This window comes from Coturnix japonica, chromosome 6 (assembly GCF_001577835.2).
Source record: "Coturnix japonica isolate 7356 chromosome 6, Coturnix japonica 2.1, whole genome shotgun sequence".
Taxonomy (NCBI): Eukaryota; Metazoa; Chordata; class Aves; order Galliformes; family Phasianidae; genus Coturnix; species Coturnix japonica.
The window spans coordinates 27134195-27158709 of NC_029521.1; the positions used below are offsets into that span (position 1 = coordinate 27134195).

At 36.9% G+C, this 24515-nt stretch overlaps 1 long non-coding RNA gene across 1 annotated transcript; it reads left to right on the forward strand.

The window, feature by feature from the left end:
• The first annotated feature begins 562 nt into the window (after window positions 1–562).
• On the forward strand, window positions 563–24314 carry LOC107316164. The gene is made up of 3 exons (XR_001556204.2): window positions 563–636; window positions 1211–1261; window positions 22738–24314. It is a non-coding gene; the product is annotated as an uncharacterized LOC107316164 (long non-coding RNA).
• The last annotated feature ends 201 nt before the right edge of the window (window positions 24315–24515 follow it).

The following is a 24515-nucleotide window of genomic DNA, read 5'->3' on the forward strand; positions in this document are numbered from 1 at the left end:
TAGTTACAAACTTAACCAACCTTTAAAAAGCTTGTTAAACTGAAGTGGGAAGAAAGTCAATACATGCTCTCAGCTATACATTTATTTTATAAACAAAACACCAAAATCTATTACCCTTGCTTATTTTACTTTGTCTTCCTGAGCTCAGTGCCTTATTCTGGGACAATGCTGCTATTTTGAGCTTCTAAGCCCTGATTCTGTTGTTTGAGTGCAATGTGGACTGTGAAACAGAGCTGGGTGGGTAGCTGCATTGGTTATAGGGTACCCTGTAATAGCTCATTGCCTCTGTGGTCAGGCTGAAGATTTCTTACTTCATTTTCCCCGTCCTTTCTAAGCACAGGGAAATTTCTAAGATCTCCAGACTCTTGACTAAGAAACAGCCTCAATAGTGACTATTGCACTAATAACAGGAACTGATATGGGATTTGGAGAAAAGGGCCTAGACTGTAGGAAGAAAATGCTGGAGGAGAAATGACTTAAGAACCTGTTTGTCTCTCTTTTAATGCGTAGGAGCTCCAGTCCAAGAGCTGAGCGGTGCTTTGGTTTTCTCACAGGGCAACTTTTATTTGCCTTCTGTGACAGCTTTTGGACTGTTTCATAGTCTCCTATGAAGTAACTTGTATCCTATTGATTGAGGTGAGAATGTATGATAATTACTAGTAACTAATTAGGAAATGTGAGTAATTATAATTCACAAGTTTGATCTTAACCCAGTGAAGAAATACAATGGGCTGAGATGAATGGTACAAGATATCAAAAGGTTAAAGCCAATGCAGTCACATTAGAAAAAAGGGGAAAAAAATAGTTTTGTGGTGATTTTGAACATTTTCTTGTCAACTCCATTCCATTTTCAGCAAATTAAAAGTTGATTATGAGAAAACAAGAAACTACATTTGCTTCTGAATGTTATTTAAGAGAAGACTTAAATTTCCTAGGGAAGAAATGAACCAAGCATCAAAGTGCAGCAGCATGACATTTCTTTTTATTTTTAATTCTTCATGTCACATTTTCTTTGGACACATCAGAGGAAGCAGCAGGCAAAGCTGTGCTTTAAAGTCTGAGAAATAGAAAGTGAGGATTTAGATAACTCAACTTCAACTAAAAGACTTTTATGCTGATAAAAGATGCTGTTTTAGGGAGCCAGTAATGTTAGATTATCAAGTGTAGAAGCCCCACATTTCTGTTTAACCGCTTTTTTTCTCCCTGCTAGGTCTCTTGAGGCTGCCAGAAGCAATCACTTTGTAAACCAGAAAACACAATGGTAATTGAAAATTCACTTAAAAATGCATCTTTCAGTATAAAGGCAGGTATTCACATCCCAGAAAAAGTAGTTAACCAAACCTAATGGATTACTTTAAAAGAATGAGTTAGCAGCTGAGACTAATCGAAATAAGAAGTTCTGAAGGACGTCCATTGAATGTTTAAAAATAAATGTGTTATTAATGCATACAAAAGCAAACCCCAAACCAAATAATGCAAAACAAAAACCCTAAATCAAACAGCAATGACTGAAAACACGAGCAGAGATCTAAAAGCTTTGAAACCTAAAGAAATGGGGACTAAGCACTGTAAATGGGTCATTGCTTGTAAGTGTTGCTGTGCAGGAGGCAGAAGGGGAGGAAAGACAAAACATGGCATGTCCATGTATGTAATTTAGTGGCTTTTTACTGTTACGAAACAAGTTCTTGTTTCAAATCATGAAGAAGATAAGCAAATTTTCTTGATGTTCAAAAACCAAGGGATTTTTTTCTTCAACTCCAAAACTGACTATTTAATTCCTACTTTAATTTTCTGGGATGACTTCACTTTTGTGTTGTGTTAATTGATGCTGAATGTGTGCTGCTGCCCACAGCACTGAAGAGAATGAACTCTGTGTGGACTGTGTCCCTGAAGATCAGTCCTAAGGATGGGATTTGGGAGGGATGAAAGCTTGGTTTTCCAACCTGGAAGTTTGATGTGACACCTCTAATAGTTTTTTCTTACTTCTGGAATTCATTGCTGCATCTGATAGAGGGCTCAAGGGCTGGAAGATCAATATCACAAGACTAAATCATTTTCTTTTGTGGTTCTATTATGCAGAACGATTTTGCTATCTTTTCTCTAGGCATGTATTGGGTGCATCTCCCAATAGATGCAGATTCCACTATATGATAGCATAAGCCATCCATTTAGCTGTTATGTTTGCAGTATCCTTAAGTACTAAATTCCCTTGACATGTTCTTGAAGCCTGAATGCAAAGAAACTCATTTTCAGAGTAGATTTTGATTTTGTTAATTAATTTTCAATGCAATTACATACTAATGCTCCAGGAGTAAGCAGTTTGGAAGTAACAAGATGCAAATAGGTTCTATAAACAACTAAAAGGCATAAATATGTTAAATTTCTAGTTATTAAAGCTAATTCTATAAACATACATATGTTTGAAATTCTAAGCAGATTTATTAAATTGTTCTTGCTTTGGAAAGTACATATAAAGCAAATGAAATGACTGTTTCTACAAACCAAAGGATGCTTTATTCTGTAGATCAGTAGACTCAAGTCCTTCTGTCATATTCACTATGGTAAATCAGGTGTAATTAGGCTACAGTTAATAGATTTGTCTAACATTGTGCTGTGTCTTGTAGACTCCAAGCTTCATTACAAAATGGTCAGTAGCAGATCAATCCTGTTTGGAGTTCATCATTTTTCTTGTGGATCTGATGTGAGCTGGGATGTTTTCCTGACTACTTAGCATGATGGAGTCATGTCACTGTTGGATCAATTATCCTGCTTACTTTTCTCTCTGAAACGTATTTGGGGTCAGTATAAATGTGAGCTTTTGCAGTGAAAAGCTGCAGGTGTTTTGATTGTTTTTATTTTAAGCCTTAATTGCAGCGGTTGCTTTCAATTTGCTGTATGACTGACATGGTATAAAGTTTATTTGTGTATAATTTTAATGATTGTGTGCTACAGACTTACTATCATATACACCACATTTAAACTATGGTGTAATCCTGTTCACAGTTTCATGGCCTTTGGAGTCATTCATGTTAATAAAGACAGAGACAAGGACAGACTGAAGTCTGCACAACAAATTCTAAAAGGAGGTGCTTATCCATGTGAACTCTAATTATGCTGGAATGAAAGATGAATTAAGCAGGGTTCAAAAGCATGCAAAGCTATTTCTTTTAACGTTTATACTTAACATTTATAAATACATTTCTGTAAATGTATCATCGTTATTTAGGGCATAATTTGATCAAAATATTTCTACTTTGCAGATATGGTAGAATAGGCTTTAGACAGGCTATTTGCTGAAGGCATTTTGTTGTGCTTCAGTAAGTTAAATTCATTTTTTTAACTTAAGAAAATTAGCTGACAATTATGTTTAGTGCATTCCAGATGCATGAAAATCAACTTGTTGCAGAGAGATTAGGCTGCATTGAAAGCAGTTCCTTGAGCTGTACAATGTTACCCTCCATAGTGATCATTAGGGAGCATATCTCTGGAATTTAAATCAACTTTGAGAAACAATGTCCAGTTTTAGTCTATGCGTAGAATGTTAATATGGGTTGGTACAGACTTTTCTGAATGTGTTTTGTTTGTGAAGGGGCATTTGGTTCCAATCTGTAAGCCATATGGATTCAAACGTACACTTGCATACATCTGTTGGTATAGAATTGTTTGTGATGGAAAGGACTTTTAAAGGTCATCTAGAATAGACTTAACTGTAGTCAGTCCCTGCACCCATTCTATCAGCATCTGTTTTTTGCAGGTGAGTTGGTAGCATCACCCGAATATTAATCTTTTTTGGGATGTTGTGTGTTGGGGATAGAAAGAATCCCTAGTATCATTCAGTCATTGTGGATGTGGGAAATCTCAGCCAATGGCTACAGCCTTCTGCCAGACTTATTCCCCTCTTGAGAAAGGTCAATGTTTAATGCACATGATTGAATGAGTAAAATTTTGTCATCTTCTATAAACCCTGTGGCAAATGTTAAATGTGTTGTTCAAGGAGATTAATGCCTTTAGGAACAGAAATTGAAACTTTTCTCATAACTTTTCATAAAGGTTTAGTGAGAGATTTCTCCTGTTTTCTTGCTGGGGTCCCTGTTCTAGCAAAGATGTTTTAAGATGTGGTGTCTGTATCTGTTTTCTGAAGAGAAATATGGATGAGTGAAATTACATATTTGTAAATAGAAAACTGTACTGGTTTTGAAGGAATTCAGAGAACTTTGTGCATTCACTTCTTAAAAGCCCCCAGAGTTCATGTGTTGGGAAATGGGTCTGATAAAGCTGCAGACTACCCTTTTTCACTCCAAAGTTTGTGTTTTTTATCAACAAGTTTAGAACTTTCATGTTAAGACAATGCTTCTATTGATCAATAAATATTTGAAGAAAATATTTGGCTTCCTAAACATCAGTGTGTTATGTATGGCTAAGATCTTAATCAGAGCACTGAAAAGATGGATTAAGAAAGACTTTCTATGCACTCATGCGTAACATATATTCCAGTATAGCCACAGGGACAGTCTGTATGTGTCTGTGGCAGCAGGTAAGATGTTCAAATATGTGAAGCTGAGGAAAATGAATCTGAACGCTTGGCAGTTTTTAATTGTTTCATATGACTCAACATGATTAGAGTTTTTTCCTACAGAGAAATGAATAGAAATTGAATGCACTTTAAATATCATGTTAAACATAACCAAATACTTAAAACTGGAGACCTTCCTGACATTCAGAAGTGTTGTACGGAGATATAAGGTTGAACATAAGAGCATGTGAATAGGTTATTATCTTTGAAGACAAAAGTTTAATGAACTAACACTTGATTTTTCACGTGGAGGCAATTAAAATGGAATGTGTTCCATGCTTTCACTCAATTTGGAGCAGCATTTTTTTTTTTTTTCTGTTGAAAACAAGGGGTTGCTCCAAATTTGTTCTCTCACATAAATTGCATCCTTTTCAGATCTGTGTAGTGTTCCATGAAGTGTTCTTCCAGTGTGACTGCTTTTTTATGTATTTAAAGCTTGGTGTAAGGAATGTAAAACTGACTATCAGTTGTATCCAAGAGGGAAATGAGGTGCACCTATTTTCCTACTCAGACCGAAAGTATTTCCTGGAATAAAACAAATTATGATTAACTAGGGGAAAACCTCAAGAAGAAAACCATTCCTCTGATGTCCATCAACATCTTGGGTGCACCTTATGAGCATGGTCCCGGTTGTGCCCCTGGGGTCTGCCTGTCGGGCAGTCATCTCTTTCCCTCTTAGAGCACACTTGTCTGGCAGGGTGTCTGCAGAGCACAGTGATTGCCTTGTGGAAAGCCAAAAGATTTTAGTTGGTCCTATAGCTAAAATTAACTTGAGTTCCCAACACAATACTTTAAGTGAATGATCTTGGTGTTTGATATTACAATGATGCAAGCTGTGGTGATACTTAATGTTGTGATGCACAGATGTAGATGATTATAGAAAAAGCTTCTGTAATTAAATCACCCAATTCCATTAGCTTATAAGCATCTACTGCTTAGCATAACTAATAGAAATTTTATGGGGGAACAGTTAGAATATAAAAGCATGTTCTATTTCTAGTCTGTAAAGATGAGTATTCAGGAATAGAAATTAAGGTTCTGACATTACAGACAATTCATCCATTTCAGTAAAGAGATTCAAACATTGGGCTTTCATAGAAAAGCTGCTTGAGCAAGAAAAATAATCCTAAGAAATTAATGAAATAACAGATCACAAAATGAAATGCCTTGGATAGCATGACCCATGGAAATTAAGTACTTTAGAATACTGTTGAGCTTATGGCAATGACTGAGAATAAGATGTTCCTGGAAAGCTTCTCATTTCTTGGATTAGTGTAATGGATGCTCTTTAATCAGACTGAATTGGTATTTAGTGTAAAAATTCAGGCTCCTAAATGTAAGAAAATAAGATTTACTTCTGTCAAATTATATAAATACATGTTTTATTTTATTGTTGAAGAAATTTCTGTGAGGCTAAGGACAGAAGAAAAGGAGAGTTTATGGGCATGAACTGGGAGGTGTACTCCCATAACAGGAGGGACTTTATATGCAAATTGATGGCCAACTTTTCACTTCCGTGACTATCTGAAGCCCACATCCTCTCAACAAAATGATTTAGTCCAGTAATGGATTCACTCCTGTTTTTGGTCCCAGTGAATTCTATGGAATGCTTCTGAGGTATAAGATCTCAAAACAAGCTAAAATCATGATGTTCAGAGTCTGAACGAACTTTCTGAGCTCAAACTCCAAAACAGAAGGGATCAGAGCATTTACCACCATCATAGTGAAATCGTGTGCTTTTAATTTCATGTGGAGCTTCTGGTAATTCAGAGAGCACTTTGCAGACTCGTTCAAGTTGCCCATCAGGGCCTCTCAGGTTCTTTCTGCAGAGCTGTTTTCCAAACTGCTTTTTGAAGTTTGCAGTGCTTCATGGGGTTATCTGTCTTTGGGTGAGGGAGGATATGATGGACAGAGTAATACATATGAATGTAGACACTGAACGAAAATGTTTTTTCTTTACTGTCTTCAGCTCCCAAATGGTACTTAACCTTTTAGTAAGAATCTGTCTTGTTTTCACATTTTTCAGCATGGTTCTTTTTTTGTATGCTTTTTCTGATCCTTCATTTTTCATCTCACACAGCAACACCTGACAATGTCATCTTCTCAGGCCCCCAACTATGAAATATGATTGATTATTGCTTTCTACCAGACATCTCATTTTAAATATTACTGCTTTTGTCCTTCTTCCTCTGTTGTCCTTTAAAGATTTCAGAGTGCTATCAATTTTTATATTTCTCCATTTCACGTTTACTGGCTGCTGTCACTTCTAATCTGGTGTTCGTGCTTAGAAACACTCATCTATTTTTGTCATAAACATTTTCTTTTCTGCAAGGTAGAGTTATTTCCATTGCCTGACACTTTTCTCATTGCTTTCTGTGACAACTCCTAAGAATTCTGTTGGGAGAGAGGTTGAGATTTCTGAACATAACATGGAGAAGCTAAGCTTATGCTTTGGGTTAGATTTTTTGGGGGGGCAAATCAGTAATAGAAATGAGTAATCAGAGTGATGAAATACAGTTGCTTTTTCAGGGGCTTTTCATATTTGGAGCATAGTACTCTGCCTTATACTGACTGGTAATGAGTTCTGTGTGCAAACAAGACAGCAGTTAAACCCGCATTGAACCTCTTTCTTGAGATTTCTTGATGCTTACTATCAGCCTTAAAATATTCAGTTTATATAGTAGCAGATCTTCACAGGTGTTTTCTTTCCAAGCCTTAGGAGCAGTAATAGCTTTTCAAAGGTGGTAGAACTTCGTGCATGCAGTGAGGCAGCATGTCACCTCCCTAATTTCTGAAGTTTTGACCTTGTTTAACAATGAGAAATGCAAGTCAGCAGCCTGAGATGGATTGTTATTAATTACTGCAAGGCAGTTAATAACAAAAAAAATACACACCATATGTCTGGTTTGCAAACCTGTGCATATACAATGTGCATTTTCCTGCAGCAAACTACTGTGGAAATGAAATATTGTCATCTTGAATTAAACTTGTTAATCAAAAGCTGTCCTTTATGATGAGTCCAAGAAAAAACCTTGAGAGTTCCTTGCAGTTCTGGCCACTGATCTTTTGTCTGCTATATGCTGCAGCACATCTACTGTCACGCAAGGGTTTTACTTTTGTTTGTGCTTCTTTTAAATGTTAAGGCTCTTGTATTGAACCATCAGACATTTTATAGTTCAGTAGGTGAAAAAAGGTGACTCACAGCTGAGCAGGAAGAAGCGTCTGTATGCATCACTAAACAGTTTCTATTTTAATATGTAGGCCCAGTGCCAACCTAACATAAAATAATGATTAAAAAAAGAATCTCCTACTGTTTTGATGGTGGGAGAAGATGGGGTGTTAGTATAATGTTTGACATTTGTATTGGATTGTTTTGCCAGTTAAGCATACCCAAAGGAAAATCAAAGTACAGTTGTGTTACTGAACTTTTATTCCTTGGGGGGAATCTCACTGTTAAGCTTTTATTTAAAATGATAGAGGTGTAATTCAATAAAGCCTTTAAGCATGTGGAAAGAAATATTTAGGAGTGTTTTGTTGGAGTAGTGATCGTATCTGTGTCACGTCCCATATCTGTGAAACAGTGCCAAGTTCTGGTAGGGAAACTAAATAATTTATTTGCACATTTTTGCAATTATTTTTAAAGATTAATTTGTGCTTGTAAGTTTTGTTTTTAACAATCATTTTCTTTCCTATTAGGAAGAGCCAATTTATTCAACTCTGCAGTCTCTGGAGTGGCATTAATAAATCACAGTACTGAAAAAAAGGGAAAATATTGCTCTCATTTTTCATTTTCAGTGCTGCTTGTCTTTTGACATTTATTCTGTTTTCTTGTCATACATTATAAACTAAGAGGAAACTGTCACAAAACATTTAGATTGAAAAAATATATTTTTAATCTTTAGGTTAAATACTGAATTTCAAACAAATTATGACACTTTGCTTCAGTTCTCTGAAAACATACATTAATGCAGCTGTCAAATGTTACCATGAATTAGAAAGTTGGGGTTTCAGCTGGAGCAATAAAAGCATCTGAATAATCCTTTCAATATCTTCTGATGGGTTTGCTTCTGGAGCAGAGGATGTAAGAACATAATGAAATGAAACTGGCATGAACCCAGTTGTATGCTTTATATATTTTGGATAAGGAGTCTATAGAGATATGGTGGGGGGCTATGCCAGCAAGTTGTAGGTAAGGTTTCTTCTCTCACTTAACTCATCTCCTGTTGCTGGAAAGTGGGTCCTCCTTCCACAGGGAACTTCAGTATGGAGACTGCAGTGGAAGATATTACTTAGGCTGGAACATTTGATAACAGTGTCTTAATTTCTCCTAATCTCAGTAAATAGGAATGCAGTGTCTATTAAATAGAATTTACCTTTTCAGGTGACAGAGCACTGAGTGTTATTACCAGAGTGCTTTGTTTTCTAATGCTGATTCATGACACCAGTTTCCAATTTTAAATTTCCTATTACTTTCTTTAGTGTCTCTAATGTACTTTTATCAAGTTTGAAAGTGTTTTGAATTACTGCTTGTGGGCTTGGTGAGGATATTGGTGTCTTTTTTTAAAAAGTACATACATTTCTAGGTTAGCTCTTCTCAGTATCTTCTGTGTTAGCTTGGAAGAAGTCTGGTCATATGGTCTTTTTCAGCAGCTTCTTGTTTCCTCTGCTGAGCTGAAAATGTTCAACTCCCTCTAGCTGCCTCACAATTATCAGCTGTATTTCAAAGGCTAATAATTAAGAAAATATATAGAGAAGATTGAGTTTGGTTTTTTTGGAAGTTGCATGTAATTTGGGGATCTGATAAATGCTAAGAAATCTTTGTTTTTTCCATTGAATAGCCAACATGGAAAGGTTTGGAAACTCCACTGCTCATTGGATTCAGTAGATGACCATCTGCACATATAAGTGAGAGTCAAGGTTTGCAGAGAAGCATTTCAGACCTTTTGAAAGCTCCCCTGACATCCATGTGAGAACAGTGAGATGCCAAAATGAGAAGTTCTTGAGAGAATGAATTCTGTAAAATGCAGCAATGATTGATAGTGGTGCACTGTAGACAAACAAATCAATGTTTACAGTCACTCTTGATTAAGTATCACACATACCTTAAATACAGTTTGGCATTCTGGTAGTGTGCAGCAATACGTTGCTAGGCATCTAAATTCTGCCACTTGATCTGGAAGGACTGTCAGGCTTAGCACTGCAGGTTAGGCTTGGAGGCTTGGCTTGCATGACTGACTAGGAGACCACTGCAATAGAACAAGGGACGTGGAAGATGGGCAGGGACAATATGTTCTGAGAATCACAGGTACAATGTAGCGTGATGTTGACCACTGCTGCAAAGGAGGACTTAATTCTTTACAAGGGGATTAGAAGGTAGCCTTTGCTTTAACTGCCTCTTTTCTGTCTTAACAGTTTTTCTCTGGGATTTAACAATTGTTACACTTTCAGAACAGAATGTAACTAGAAGTTTAACTTTGAAGATACTTGCAGGAATCATAAGTGCTAAAAACAGAAATGTGTGGGCTCTGCTCAGTCATATTCCAGATCACAAGGAAGAATTTCAGTTATGAAGACAAGGGCAGTATTTTGTTAATACATTGGGCTTGGCAATTATATATTTCTATCAGATTATACAAAGTTGATTATATAAGAATCATTAAAAAAGAATTTCCATGTATTTGAGGGCAATAGCAATAATGGCTTTTATTTCTTTCATCCCATGCAAGTTTGGAATTGTTTCTCCACTGTTAATATGAAAACATACAAATACAGATTGGGAATATATTGCTCCAATTTCCTGAGTGTAATATTAGATTTATATATAACAAATATGAGAACTTTCAATTGAACAGAATCATCTAACAGAACAATTTTAGTTGCAGTAATTTTGTTGTACTTTAAATAGGCTACAACTCTTGTAACAAGGGATGGGTTAGAACACTTTTGTATTGTGAGGGGAAAACAGGCTGTTGGAAATCGGGTTGATTATGCATAGCATTTTATTTGGTACATTTTTGTTATCAAAATCTATTCCATAATTGGTGCACCTGTTCTCATTTCTCTCTGGAATACAATTGGATTTTTGATCATTAGCTTTTGTATTCAGACTATTGCCATTGTCAAAGGTGAAGAGAGGGAGGGTTTCTAGCTGCAGATATGTCTGACTTGACCTCCTCTGTTGGAAGCAGTTGATCAAACTGTTTTCTTAAGGGTCTTAATCAGTTTGGAAGAAGGGTGATCTCTGTCTCCTTGAGTAGATGAAAGAAAGTGGAATGAGGGTGTTCAACTGTCTTCTCTGATTTGGAGAGGAGAATGCATGGGATCTAAGGGTACTTTGATCATATGGGGCAAACTCTGGGATGTTATAACTCAGGAAAGAGGAGTATCATTTATATTTTAAGATGTCAGTATTCCTGTGCTTGTCACTGCAGTGTGAAAATGGAGGAAAAATGACCCTTTTCTGATGCGCAAAGTGGAATCTTGGGAGCAAGGGTAGAAGTGCAGAGCAAATAGTGTCTCCTGCCCCTATCCTAGCATGGGGGAGGTTAGAATTATTGCATGTGATACTCTAGATCACACGGAAAAGTAGCTGAGAATGATCCATGGTCTTTTTCTGTGGTTATTATTAGTAGTAGGACAATGTATTTTTTCCTGCTCTTGCTTTTTAGATGAATGCACATCTCTTCTGTATGCGTTTCATGAAAGCCTGAGTTTGAATCTCCCGGTTGTCCTGTTAGAGATAAATGTATTACAGACCATGGGCAATCTCACCAGCCACAATAACTACCTTTCTTTGTGTTTTCATGACCTTTAAAAAAATTGATCTTCCCAACTCTATAATCAATTAAATGGTCTTTTAAATCTCTTTAAAGTCTCCCTAAATCTTTTTTTTTTTTTTTCTTTTATCAAACTGCTTACCAGCTTCTAAGTGTTGGCAGTGATTACAATAAATGAACCCCCCAAATTCTCTTCTACTTCCTTGGTACTTGTAAGACTGATTCAGAAAATTCAGATGTAATATTGTACATACCTGGATTTGTATGAAAATTATAAGAATCAAATCGTTGTTACAAATAAACTAAGATACTAAAACCCTTCTTTTTGTAAGGAGGTATCTAGATAGGGAGCACAAAAGTCTTGTTCTGTGCACTGCCAGATAGGTCTCCCTGCCCTTCTCTTAATAAGGAGTCAGTGCAGAAGCTGATCATTTTTAACCATATTTGAGGGTACAACCTGAATGATGAAAGACCCAGAGCCACTTTTATTTCACCAGGAAGTCCTGCTGTCCTATGAAGATTTTGTCTTTTTGGGAAAAACTTCCCTTGACTAATGAGGTTTTGCTGCTTCCAGTATCACTACTCTTTATTGATGTCAAAACATCTCCTGCAAATTAAATACTTTCATCATCATAGTGCGAGATATTTGCCTTCTCTGAAAGCTTATTTTGGTTGTGGTGTTCTCCCCCAGGTGAATTGTTCTACATACAACTGAGATGTTGATAAATGTCTATTTAATAATAAATATTCGCTTGTGTCAACCACCTGAATACTCTAAAAGAAAAATAGCTCCTTTTGTTTACACAGCAATCTGGGCCATTGTTTACTTATTTAATAAAGGCTAATGTGCAATGTGAACATAGGGTACAGAAGTGCTGGAGAGCTGGTCACAAATCATCGCTGTTCTTTTCACGATGTGATTTGTTTTTACCTGATTCTCTGTGGAGAAAAATTGCTAAGCAGTTCAACTTCTAAAGAAGTAAAACCTGCAAAAATCAAAATAACTCTGATTCACTGTTTGTAAGATTTCTGTAATGTGTTATGCTGGGGTTACTTCTGTGCTTTTATTGCAGTACAGGCAATTACTGTCATTCTGCCCAGAGCTGTTATTGTAGCTCTTAATATATCACTTCGGTGGCTAAATTAACAAGCAGTGCTGTAATGGACATTTTATTTGAAAAATAATTTGAGCTCAGCCTAAGATTTAATGAGCCATGTGCTGGAGCTGGAAGTTTATTTTCCAATCCCTTTTTGCCATCCTACTCATAATGAAATTTTATTTCAAAAACTGATTTTTTACCTAATTGTGATGCCATCCATTAGAGTTCCAGAAAAACTCTTATAACCTTTTGTGAATTTTTAGCGCCTTGCCTCTTTCAAACCACAAATGAGGAAAGTTATTTTAATATCTGATGGTTTAGAATACTCACATAATTAAAATGAATGTGTATTACTCGGTTTTTATCTTTTTTCCCCCTTTCTGTGCTATCTCTACATACGTTTTCAACCCTCTGGACCAATGTGTGTTCGTTATAATAAATAGACTAATATGGTTTTAATCTTGGCTGCAGTTTGAGGGCTCTAATGTAATTCTAACAGAAAGAATGGTATTGAATTGGTGGAAGTTTGCTGAGGTATTCTTTGCCAAGTGTTGCCTTGAAGCATGACCCTTGAAGATGGTTAATGCCATCTGTTTGCATGTACTTGAGATTTTTGGAAACAAATTCATGTGGTTATGTCTGGGGTGTGACTACAGTTATTCAGATGACAAAAATCTCAAGCAATGACTTGTGATGAGAAATAACCTATGCTTTCCCTAGATCTGCATTATCTACCTAGAAACCATCCCCTTGATGCAAGACAGCTTTCCAAAAGTTGGAAGTGTTTACGCTTTTTCTGCTGTGCTTTCAATTCAAAATCTACAGGAAGAAAATAAGCTTTATACTATGGTCTCTTGGTTTTACGGCTTTTGTGATGGATTTTATGCTCTGGATCTTCTTACCTGGCCACATCATTAAAGCATTTGAGTAACTCAGACCATAGAGAGAGACTGAAGTGTAACTGTCAGCTGCTGCAGAAGTCAGCCTTCTAAATATGTAGTGCAGTCTTGTGGACCCAAACCATAACACCTATCAAAACCAAACTAAATTTAAATGTACTCAGGAATGACTCTCGTGATGTACTTCAGCCCACTCCGCTCCATCTGTAGCTGGTGGGAGTTGAGCTCACTGAGGGTTTTGCTGAGGATGCTTAACAGCTTGTAGATGTTTACATTTGAATATCATTCTTAACCGGATATAACAAAAAACACATCTATGGGCTGTAAATTATATTGTATTTAGAAGCCATGTCGAAAGTATTGTTTGGGACAAAAGTATGGACTTCTTTATTTCAGCTGCCTTTGAACTTCTGTAGGTGGAATTTCTGCATCTGCGCTGCTTCTTGTATTTGTATATCTTTTAGATTGAGGACAAAGAAATCCTTCTTTCTTCTTAAGTCAATAAGAGTTGTTTGAGAGATCACAGAAGTGGGTGAGCATGCCTCTGCTTTCAGTATCATAGGTGGCACATGAACAATTTCAGAGCACACTGCCCTCTTAGAGGCATCCTTCATTTCTTCCTTTTCCCATAGAGCGTAAGTGTGGCTTATCCTTTTGACCTATCCAGGTAGCTTTTTGGAAACGGTTTTACTATCAGTCTCCCCCAAACTCTTACACTTCTGACATCATTCCCCATATCTGAATAAGAGAATGCTTTTATGTTTTAATTTTCATGGTGACAACAATAACAGATTGAGAGATGCTGAACCTAAGTACTAGTTTTGGAAGGGAAGGTTTACATAAATGACAGCGTGATTGCATGTAGTAGCAAGAGTAAATACCTCCCTAATGGGAAGGCACCCTCTTAGAACAGTGTAGTGGAATTACTCCTATAGTGCCAACAGCTAGATGTAAAGATTTGCCCTAAGTTAATGATAAGGAATAGTGCTGAAGAGCTATGAAATCTTTAAGGAGGATGGCTGCTTGCTATAAACCAGATATTTAATAGCTTGTAAACATGAGCAGTCCCTTAAGTATCTGCCTTGCAAATATGAATCTTGGTCAAGAGGAGCAAAATCAAATACACTATTGCAAGTGCTTCCATGATTACTTGCCTCTGGCATAAAACACTTGCTTCTGTTACAAATTATGTTGTATTGCTCTCAAAGAAAATGAGATACCAAGAGCTTTTTCTTCCCTCATGTTGGAAATAAGTTTTCTTTTTTTGTTTTTTTGTTTTGTTTTTCTGGTAGTATTAGATGTGCAAAAGCCTTGAAGTATGGACTGTACTAACATTGTAAGGTTGTATCAAATCTTTTGTGATTAGCTAATGGTCCCATCCCTAGGCTGTCTAAGTGAATAAAGCTATTCCGTTGACTTCATTAGACTGAGATTAGAGTTTATTTTATTCAAGCATGCTTCAAAGGGAAAAAGGGACATCTATTTTCCGTATTGAATGAAAATATTTCTAATGTTTGTGTCAGCTCTTTGATATAGCTAAAAGTTGCCTCAGTTTTTTATTAGGGTGAGTTACCAATGAATATACATCTGATACAGGTTGGTTTGCCCAGCGATAGGGATTAGTTCATTAGTTTATAAACCAATAGATTAGTTTAGTGAAAGGAATCCATAAGTGATAGTCCTACAACTTACAATTTGAGCTTTAGTGGGTGAACAGTCTTCTTTTTCCTTAACTGTATAAATATAGAACCCAAACTCTAAGAGGGAGTGTTTTCCTCTCAACTTGACCCGTGCACATCATGCGGAATAAAGGAATGCTACTTTCTAACTCCATATGGGAGTTAGAGAGTTTTCTTCCTGGGTTTTGGGTGACGCATCCAAAAAAGAAAAAGGTGAACTTGTGATTGCATTTGGGGAGAACATTAAGGTGTTTGTGTTCACAGATCACTTGCAGTCTAGCCAGAGCAAATGCCTCAGACAGAGGAGCTTATTACTCTACCCTAAGTGTCTTTAAAAGTACCTAAAGCCTTATACTGAGCCTCGATTTAATCTATTTCTGAAATGCCTACCACAGAGAACTGGGACTTAAGTTTTGTAAAGAGATAATGAAGCAACTGCACAGGAATCAAAACCTGATTTGTTTTTAACATTGTAGAAACTGTAAATCTCGGCTCTGTTTTTAAAATCCCAGCCCTGTTTTCAGGCTCTGGGGGCTTGGTTCAGATGCATTCTTCAGGCCCTGATAACCTACCTGATAGCAACAAAGCTGCCTGATAACTGCTTATAAGCAAGTTGCTACAGAGCAAAAAAGGGCAATACCTTTATTTGCCCTACATAGCAAACTGAGGTGCCAAGGGTATAACACATGCAAACTGCTATGTGATTGTACAGATGACTTCTGCAATATTGCAGCTCTTTCTTGCATGTGTGCTGCTGGCAGGTGAGATCAGTGAAGCAAAATCTATTGCAAAGCATATCTAAATCTTTGATATATTTTCCTTAAAAATGCTTTTTGTTGTTCTGAGGAAAAAAATATTAGTAGCTTCTATGGCTATAAATGATCCCCATGGTAGCACTTTTAATTTGATTTATGTGGAGGCATGGTTTCATGTCAATAAAGAAATCAGTGTATCATTGTTTCTGATCATGACATTTTCAACATTAATTCTATTTTCTTGATATAACAGTATTTGTCTTCTGTTTGTGTTGATGCCTGCACTGTATCAGTCCTGTGGGTGTTATGGCCACTGTTCTCTACTGAGTATGGGAGATGAAAATACATCTTAGAAATCTTTTTCTACAATTATTTCTGAAAGCAGCAATGACCAGCGTACATTGGCTGTGTCTCATTATGCTGCCTCAATTCAGTGTCATGCTATTGAATGTCACAATGTCACAGTGTTCTCCTCCTTAGCACCTACTCCTGTTTCAGGACTATATTTAATAGAAAGGAGATATTCTTCTCTTTATTCAAAGTGAATTGAGTCTCTTTTGTCTGCAGTGAGATATCAAATGGAGAAGACCCTTTGTTAAAAGTGAAGGACATCAATCAGAAGGTTGTGCGAAAAACAGAATAGCACTCGGTTCCTTGTGTGCTGAATCTGGGCCCCTGCACCACTTTCAGATTTCCACCTTTTCCATTGTTTCCCTATCATTTCCCCATGTGTTACTGCACTGTTAGCTTTGCCTCGTGCCATTTGGTTAGATTTCAGAAGCTAGGGATCAAGTTTCCCATCTACTGTGGTTGTAGGAATAACAATAAGCCAAAATCTCTTAATTCCTGTTTAACTTAGGGCATGATGTTCCTATCTACTCAAAAATTTCTAAGCACTTCTGTATTGTAAAGGTTAAGAAGGAATGATATGTGCCTAACAATAAGATCAACAATGCTTTAATTTCTTTTATGTCCAGAAACTCATTCTTTGTTATACATACATTAACATTCTGTTCCTAAATAGCAGTTTCATTGCCAGGTGTGCATTTGTGAAATCTTTCTGTCTCAACAATGCTCATGATCCAGTGACACTGAATACTTCAGACTGACATGTACAGAAATCACTACTGGATTAAAAAAGTTGAGGGTTTGTTATATACAAGTTGGGGCTGGGATTTGTAATCTGAAATCTTTTAGGTTTCAGGTTTAAGTAGGAGAAAGAGCAGAGAAGCAAAAATTCAAATGGAAAACAAGCAGGAAATTATAAACTCAATTATTATTGTGACCTTAGGAGAAAGCCAACAGAAGAAATTTCCTTTCAGAAAACTGTTGGAAGAGAAGCGTGTTTGGAATTGCAAACAAGAAAAGTAGCCTTTGTTTCATGGGTCTCCTGTGTTCTCGTGCAGAATAAATGCACGTATTCATAGATCTTAAGTAAACAGAGAGAGGGATTAAATAAATACCGTTTGCTCTAACAAAATATTTTCCAAACAGAGTCAACTTGCACAGATTGCTTGTAACTCAACTAAGCACTCGAGATAAAATATGTCTCCTGGTGTGAAATTCCTAGTTCTGCAATAGAAAAACAAACAGCTTTATAAAAATAAAGAAAAAACGTTGTCTTGGATTAATGTTTTAGTTGAGCCATTATCTCCTAAAGAGGAGACCTTTCTATATATACTGTGTTAAATATAAATCTGAATTATTAACAGATGGTGTTAAAAATGAAAGGAGTTTGTTTCATTTGCCTTGTACTTCAATTCCCTGTAGATATTTAAGTGAGGGTCAGGAGCCTTCCTGGTGTGACTGTTGCATGTGTTATTTTTCATTTCTTCAGACAGGAGAAAATCTTTTCGAAGCTGCCTGTTTGCAAGATGAACGCTCATTCTTTAACTATCACTTATTTATATGTTTACTTCCTAGGATCGTCTCTAAGCATGTTCTTACTTTGGCAGAAAAAGGCAACTTTTATAGTCAGGGAACTTGGCTTTATTAATCTTTGTATGCTTATTGTATGGATAATTTAAGAGCTGCAGACACTCCTCCTCGTTGTTCCCTCATATCCAGGCGTTTTGGAAAGCATGGATAAATATGTTTCCCAAAAGCTGCAGCTGAATAGCATTATACAGAAAGCCTTTTATTTTTGGAAAACTGATTGTTGGGTACTAATTCTATTGCTTGATCTGTAAACAGGAAGCTGTAATGCTTTCCATGAAGAGGGACCTACTTTTTACTTAGGATTTATGAAAACAGGTGATCACTTTAGATACTACAAAGATAAATGGGAAAAGGCTGCAAATAATAATAGATGAACCACCATATTAGTTTGCACTGTGTGCAGTGGTTCTTTCTTCTGTTCTTTGCTCTGCCTTCAGTTTTTATGGGTCAGTTTTATACACAGAAATTAATCATGATAATGTAGAGATTATTGCTTATTTACCCTTATTTCTTTTGGGAAAATGCCTTAATGTCTTAGAAGCTCTTTTTTCTTTGCTCTGCCTTTTGCATCATGTAGGTACTATTGAGTGGTTCTGTGGTAGTCTGATAATGTTCTAGTAAATGTTATCTTTCCGTGTCTTGCCTTGAGCACTCTTCACTGATGTTTCTGGATGCTAAAAAGCAGGTAGTTAACTTCTAGGACTAATTAGTAAGAGTATATCTGTTAATTGGTATTATAGTGCTTTGTAGCTCCAATATAAACAGGCAGACACCAGAGTTTGCAGCTCTTCACATATCTGCATGGTGTTTGATAAGAGCTGGAACAAGTACAAGGGCAGATTCTTCTGAGACTTTGCTCATGTCAACTGCTTTGAGAGAAGGAACAGATATTTTTGGTCTTCCTTGTGGAGAGCGTGAAATCAGGCTGCGGAACCCAGTCAAATAAATGCAATATTCCTAATGGGTTCAATGTAGCTGTCTCTGATCCCTCAACTTCCAGTTCCCCATCACAGCCAATGAGAAGTGATGTCCTATACAGGACAAAATGTGATTTAATGTGGATGATCATAAGCAGTGTTAACTCTGGATAATAGGAGATCCTACTTATGTGGAGGGAATCTATGGATACGTGTGATGTTACATAGTTAAAGCTTTAAAGTCTTCCCCATGGAGTTCACTGTGATTTGGCACTGTGGGATGTTATGGGGTTTGGGAGGTGAAATAACCAAACTAACTAAATTCATTGTCAGCCTGGAATATCTAAAAGAAAACTAAATCTATTCATTATGCCACCTTTCTACCACTGCTTCCTCCTTTTAAGAGTAGGAATGAATTAATTGGTCTGAACCCTACCTTGCCTCCTGGGCCTGGTAGTTTAAAACACACAGGTGGTGGCTAACAGCAGTCAGGGCTTGCTCTAGAGCAGATTTCTGTGTCAGGAGGGAGTTCAAAAAGCTCCTTCTGAAGGACGCTTTCTTGTTCAAGTTCTCTGATACTCGGAGGAATTAGAATGATGAAAGGCAGCTCTGGTCTGTGGAAGGAGGCAGGTGGTTGTTTCAAGTGCCCTTACTCTTGTGATTAGTTGATATATATACTTGTGCATTCACTAGGTATTACTGTAAGATGTATTGATTAAAAATGGTAACAAAAACATTGCAAGTCATTAAATGCTGATCATAGAATACATTAAAAATAAAAAATCTCTGGTCTAAATATTCTGCTCTTAAGGTGGATATTCCACACTAAGTTTGTTGGTGAATTCTGGGAATAGAAATATATGCTAAGCCATAACTTTCTTATTTTACCTGACTCTCTGTGGAAAAGGCTGTGCTCTGTTCTTAGGACCTGCTGACAGCAATCTGAAACGTCATTTCCTCTTTTCAAAATCCTGTTGATATTGTTTCTCAGGATTTTATTCTAATTGTATTGATTTTCATCAGCTCACGTTGGTTACGTGTTGTCACATATTTTCAGGAGGAAGTTGTTTGTAGGAAGCTCAGTTGGCTTACCCAGTGCTGTTTGTACTGATGTATTACATATCATATATATATCACATATATCATCCCTGATATTCCATCTGCACTTGCTCACTTAGCAGTTTTCTTCCTCAGAGTTCTCCTCAGAGTTGTACCTCCTATGGTAATGTGTGCTATACTTAAAAGTACTTCTCCAGTTTATTTGGTTTTATAGGTGTTTGCAGTAGTGCCTATTTTGTCCTAGTTAAAAAGTCTGTTGTTAATCTTCCTCTTAACTTAAAGGGCCTTTGTGCTGCATCAAATGTATAGCATGCAGCTGATGTTTTACAAATCAATCAGAGCTTAAAAAATCATGCTGTGTTGAAATAAACCAGCCTTGCTATGTGTTTAAAAATAACCTCTTAAGATCCTGTACAGCAGCTGTGAACATTCTGTCATTGAAAATCCCTTCCCTGTGTGATGTACCTATTCTATTGCATAAAGAAGCCTGGTAAAGTTCGTCCTATGAATTTTCATAATTCTTTAGCTCCGGGCTTCTGAGTGTGTTATTCTTTGAATCAGTTATGTACTTCTCAGTCTCTTGTCCAAGATGATTATCTGATATTTCTAGTGCTCTGAGAGTTTGCTTCCTTAGCCCTGAGATATTTTCTGCTCGTGTGTTTCCGGTCTCATTACTAGATTCACATAATACTTTGTGTAGGTGGCTGCGAGTTTGTCATTCTGTTGATATTCTTTTCATCTCTAAAAATGTTTGTTCCAGGCCTCACCCACAGAATGTGCAGGTAGGTGTTATACTGCAGAGTAAACACATTGAGCTGAACATATAATAGGGACACATAATTATTTGGAAACATGTCTTCCAGAATAGCAATAGATGCATTGCCTGAAACAAATCACTGTATCTGCTCTTAGTGATCGTGATGGTAAAAGGCCATTTGTGTAAAGGGAGCTATGTCCTATTTCAGATTTCTAATTTGAAATTACTAGCACACCAGGGCCCTGTTTAATTTTAATTTCAGGAGTATTCTGTCCTAAAACAAAACCAAATCTAGAAGCAATAGAATTTTCTACTGGAACTTGATAATATTTCATGGACAAGGAGGATGTGGCTCATGCTGCTCATGACTGCTGGAACCTCTAACCTGTAAGTCTGAGCTCTCTGAAGTCTCACTCCAGGCTCCCCTTCAGGCATGTACTACATTATGACTCAGAGCTGTTGCCTAAAGCAGAGGTTTTCATTCTGTTTTGGCTTCTCCTGTTGACTATATGGCATTAGAACTGTAGTGCTGCTGCCGCGTGCAAGGGAGGGAGGATGGAGGATGCAAGTGTGAGCTGCAGTCCATTGTAACTAATGTGCAAGATAATAAGAACTGCTTAGAAGGAATAAGGTGAAGAACAAGATAATGTTCTTTTCTTTTTAAATAATATTCTATCTAGTGTCAAGTAATATTTTCCCTTTTGTTCTTCTCAGCTGCAGGGAATGCCTTAGAAAGCAGAGCAGTCAAGCTCTTAATTTGCTTTTCCCTTGATGGCTCCACACATTGCAGCAGAGACAGAGCCTTGCTGTTGGTCTGCCTTCTAATCAGTCTTGACGGAGGGGATTATGCTTTGTTGCTTACCACAATATGTTGCTGCTTTTCTGTCTATTATACTCATGAATAAATGAGCAGGAGGAAGCTGAGAATGGATTTGATTTTCATCAGGCATAAAATCTACTTGCAACCCTCATGCAGTATGTTAATTAAACTGTTGCCTTACTATTCGTGAACAATCTCCTTGTTTAATTTGCAATGAAAGGTAAGAGTGTAGGACTAGCAGTGCTCTGCAAAGAGGCAGAGAATGATGGGCTTCTACTCCCTGAAAGTGCAGATGTTTTGCTATGTCCGCAGTGCAAAGCACTCATCCTTGTGACCAGTGGCACACTGGCAGTGAAGAAGTCTGCCAACGTAAGTGGCTGTTACTTTAATTCGTTTATGACAGTTTTATTATCATAATTACTCAAATGCTTTTCAGTCACTGAAAGAGCTCTGGAGGCTTATCAGGGGCAGTCAAAGCAGAGGCAGTGTCACAAGTAGGAAGTTTAGCCCAATTTTGCTTCACAGCATCTAAAAAGGGCTCTTTATAGTGTTTCCTAGAATCCTCCGAATTTGTCCTGGGTGGCATCTGGGATGTGGCCATAAGAAATAACAAGTGAGTTTTGAGGGAATCCTTGGGTTGATGAAAGAGGGAATGAAGTTGCCTCAATCACACAACTGAACCTATATTGTGCCATTCTGCAGGTGCATGTACTGTTGGTGTTTTGCTATAATTTCACCTTGTTTAGAAGAGGTAAATGGCCTCTGTGTCCTCAATTCAGAGAAAATGAAAAGGGTCTGTCACAGTATTTCCTATGAATATTCGTAGGACATCTTTGGCATGGAATGTTACCTATTAATTATGTTATCAGGGGAAAGTACAATCCAAAGAATAAATGGTGCATGGATTATAAAGCAATCGTGTCTTCTGAGCATGGCCACACCATGGAGAGTAGGTACATAAAGTAGCTGCCATCTGGACATCAGCCTGGAAGAACATATGTGGAAAAAGCTAAAGGAAACATAAGTGGGCACCAGAGCAGGAAAGCAAGGCTGAGTAGACATCATGTGGGAAGTCTTGGAGGAGTTGGTTTTGATTATGTGTTTTCTGCATGGTGGCATACAGGGCCTAACACCATAAAAAATCCATTGAGGGCTTTGTGTTCAGTTGAGAGATGGAGCTCTCTTAGGTCAGTCTGCTGAGTGCCAGCATCTGAGTCTCGGTTTGCATTTTTGTTATAAATAATTTGCCTCAGTGGATGCTTTCTGTGGTTAATTACATTTGTTTTTCTCATTTCTCATTAACTTGCTGCTGAGATATTGTTAATGATTTTGTATGTTTAATGGTTATTAACAATTAGTGCTCAAGATCAAAAGATATTTAGGCAGTGAGGCCTTTCAGAGTTGAAACTCTGCTTCTTTTCCTTTTTGCTATCATTTTGCTGACCAACTTGTATGTTTTTCCAGAGTATATGAAGAAAGTCAGCTAACATGAAAGAGCATAAACAAGTGCAGGGTGGAGAAAACTAGGATCACAGGTCTTTGGTGGGAGATCTCCATTATGGACTCAGCATTATTGCAGGGACTATCTGTGCCTTCAGAAATGCATCAGGAATCAGCTTATAATGTATTACTTTTTCAGCACTGACTACTTTGAAGAGACTTGTGGAAATATATTCCATTCTACTGATTAAAAACTTCATTGTATTCAGAACAGATTCATCAACTTATAATTGTGGCCAGTGTATCTGCATTTCTGTTTGTGAAAACAGACATCTTTTTCATCCTGTTTGAATGCATTTTGCCAACACATTAGTCTATGTGACTCATAACGTGCAATTCCTACTGTATTTATACAGTTTTTTCTTACTTATCAATGTTTACATTACTGTCTTACACATTTATGTACTGCTACAACAACTACATCTGATCTATATTTGTGATATGTACTATTTCCCTCCTAATATCCTGTCACATATGATAAAGAAAGAACTCAGTGGTTTCAAAGGAAAGTTGATATTATTTGAGAGCTGACTTTGCAGACCAAAGAACTTTACTTTAAAGTAACTTTTAGTATCTGTGATTTATTGAAGTTCTTTGTGATAACAAAGCCTAGAATAAATTTGGGCGTAAGCAGTCATATTTAAGTACCTTTACTATAAAATAAGGGCATGCATTATCTAGAAATTTAGAGATGTTTTCATTTTCAAATCCATTCAATATGGTGATACAACCTGTAGGTATTTGTTATAATGAGCTAAGAATAACATGAAAATGAAATCATTACCCATGCTTTTTGAAGGCAGAAAATCAATGACTTTGTGACAGCAGTATTCAGTATAACACCGTACCAATTTGCCTTTTTCTTTATTCTCTATGGCCAGTATGCTCATTAGTTGGTTTCTTCGGCCTTTTCTCTAGGACTGATACAATGATCGTCACTTTGAAATTAGGAACAGAGGCATTTTTAACAACAGAAAGACTTCACAAGTATTGGTGAATATGTTTAGATTGTGTGCTCTTGTATCTGTTCCTATATGTGCATTTACCAGTGTTTTTCATGGACAGAGTACTGGGAGTGTTGCTTGAACGACTGTTTTATATCATGTATTTGTGTTCCTCCAAGCAACTTAGCACTTGGCTTTTTTATTTCCTTTGCCTCTCAGGAGCATTGGTTTTTACCCTAATAATGCAGTTACTGAAATGTAGGGGTCTTGTGTGTTTTCCTATGTCTGTTACCTTACTTGTAGCCTTGTAATTTGGTGCTATTAGTAGGCTTGATGAATATGGGGAATACAGTAATAATGTGTAGTCTCTTTGATATTAATGGTGCTATGTAGCTTTGTTCCCAACACAGAAGGTCTTAAAGTATCCTTCCTATCTTTTTCAACCTGAAAATTATGGCTGTTGGCTCTCTATTGACTATTAACCTTGATTGTATGTCAACCATATATTTTATCTGAATTTCTTATGCAAATCAATCTCACATATTGTTTTATATTGCTGTTAGTACTGCTGTGTGCCTCAGAGGCTTTAATAAAACATACCTGCACATGGCCTACTTCTTTCTTCCTTAAAAACAAATCAACTGAAGTCATTAGTGTTGTTCCTGGTCTAAAACAAGACAGCAGAATTAAGCTGATCTCTTTGCAGCATTCCATCATATTCACTCTTCAAAGAATCCTGCAAATTTAAGTATGTATGGGAATGCTTATTAAAAAAGAATAGGTGTCTGGAACTCTCAG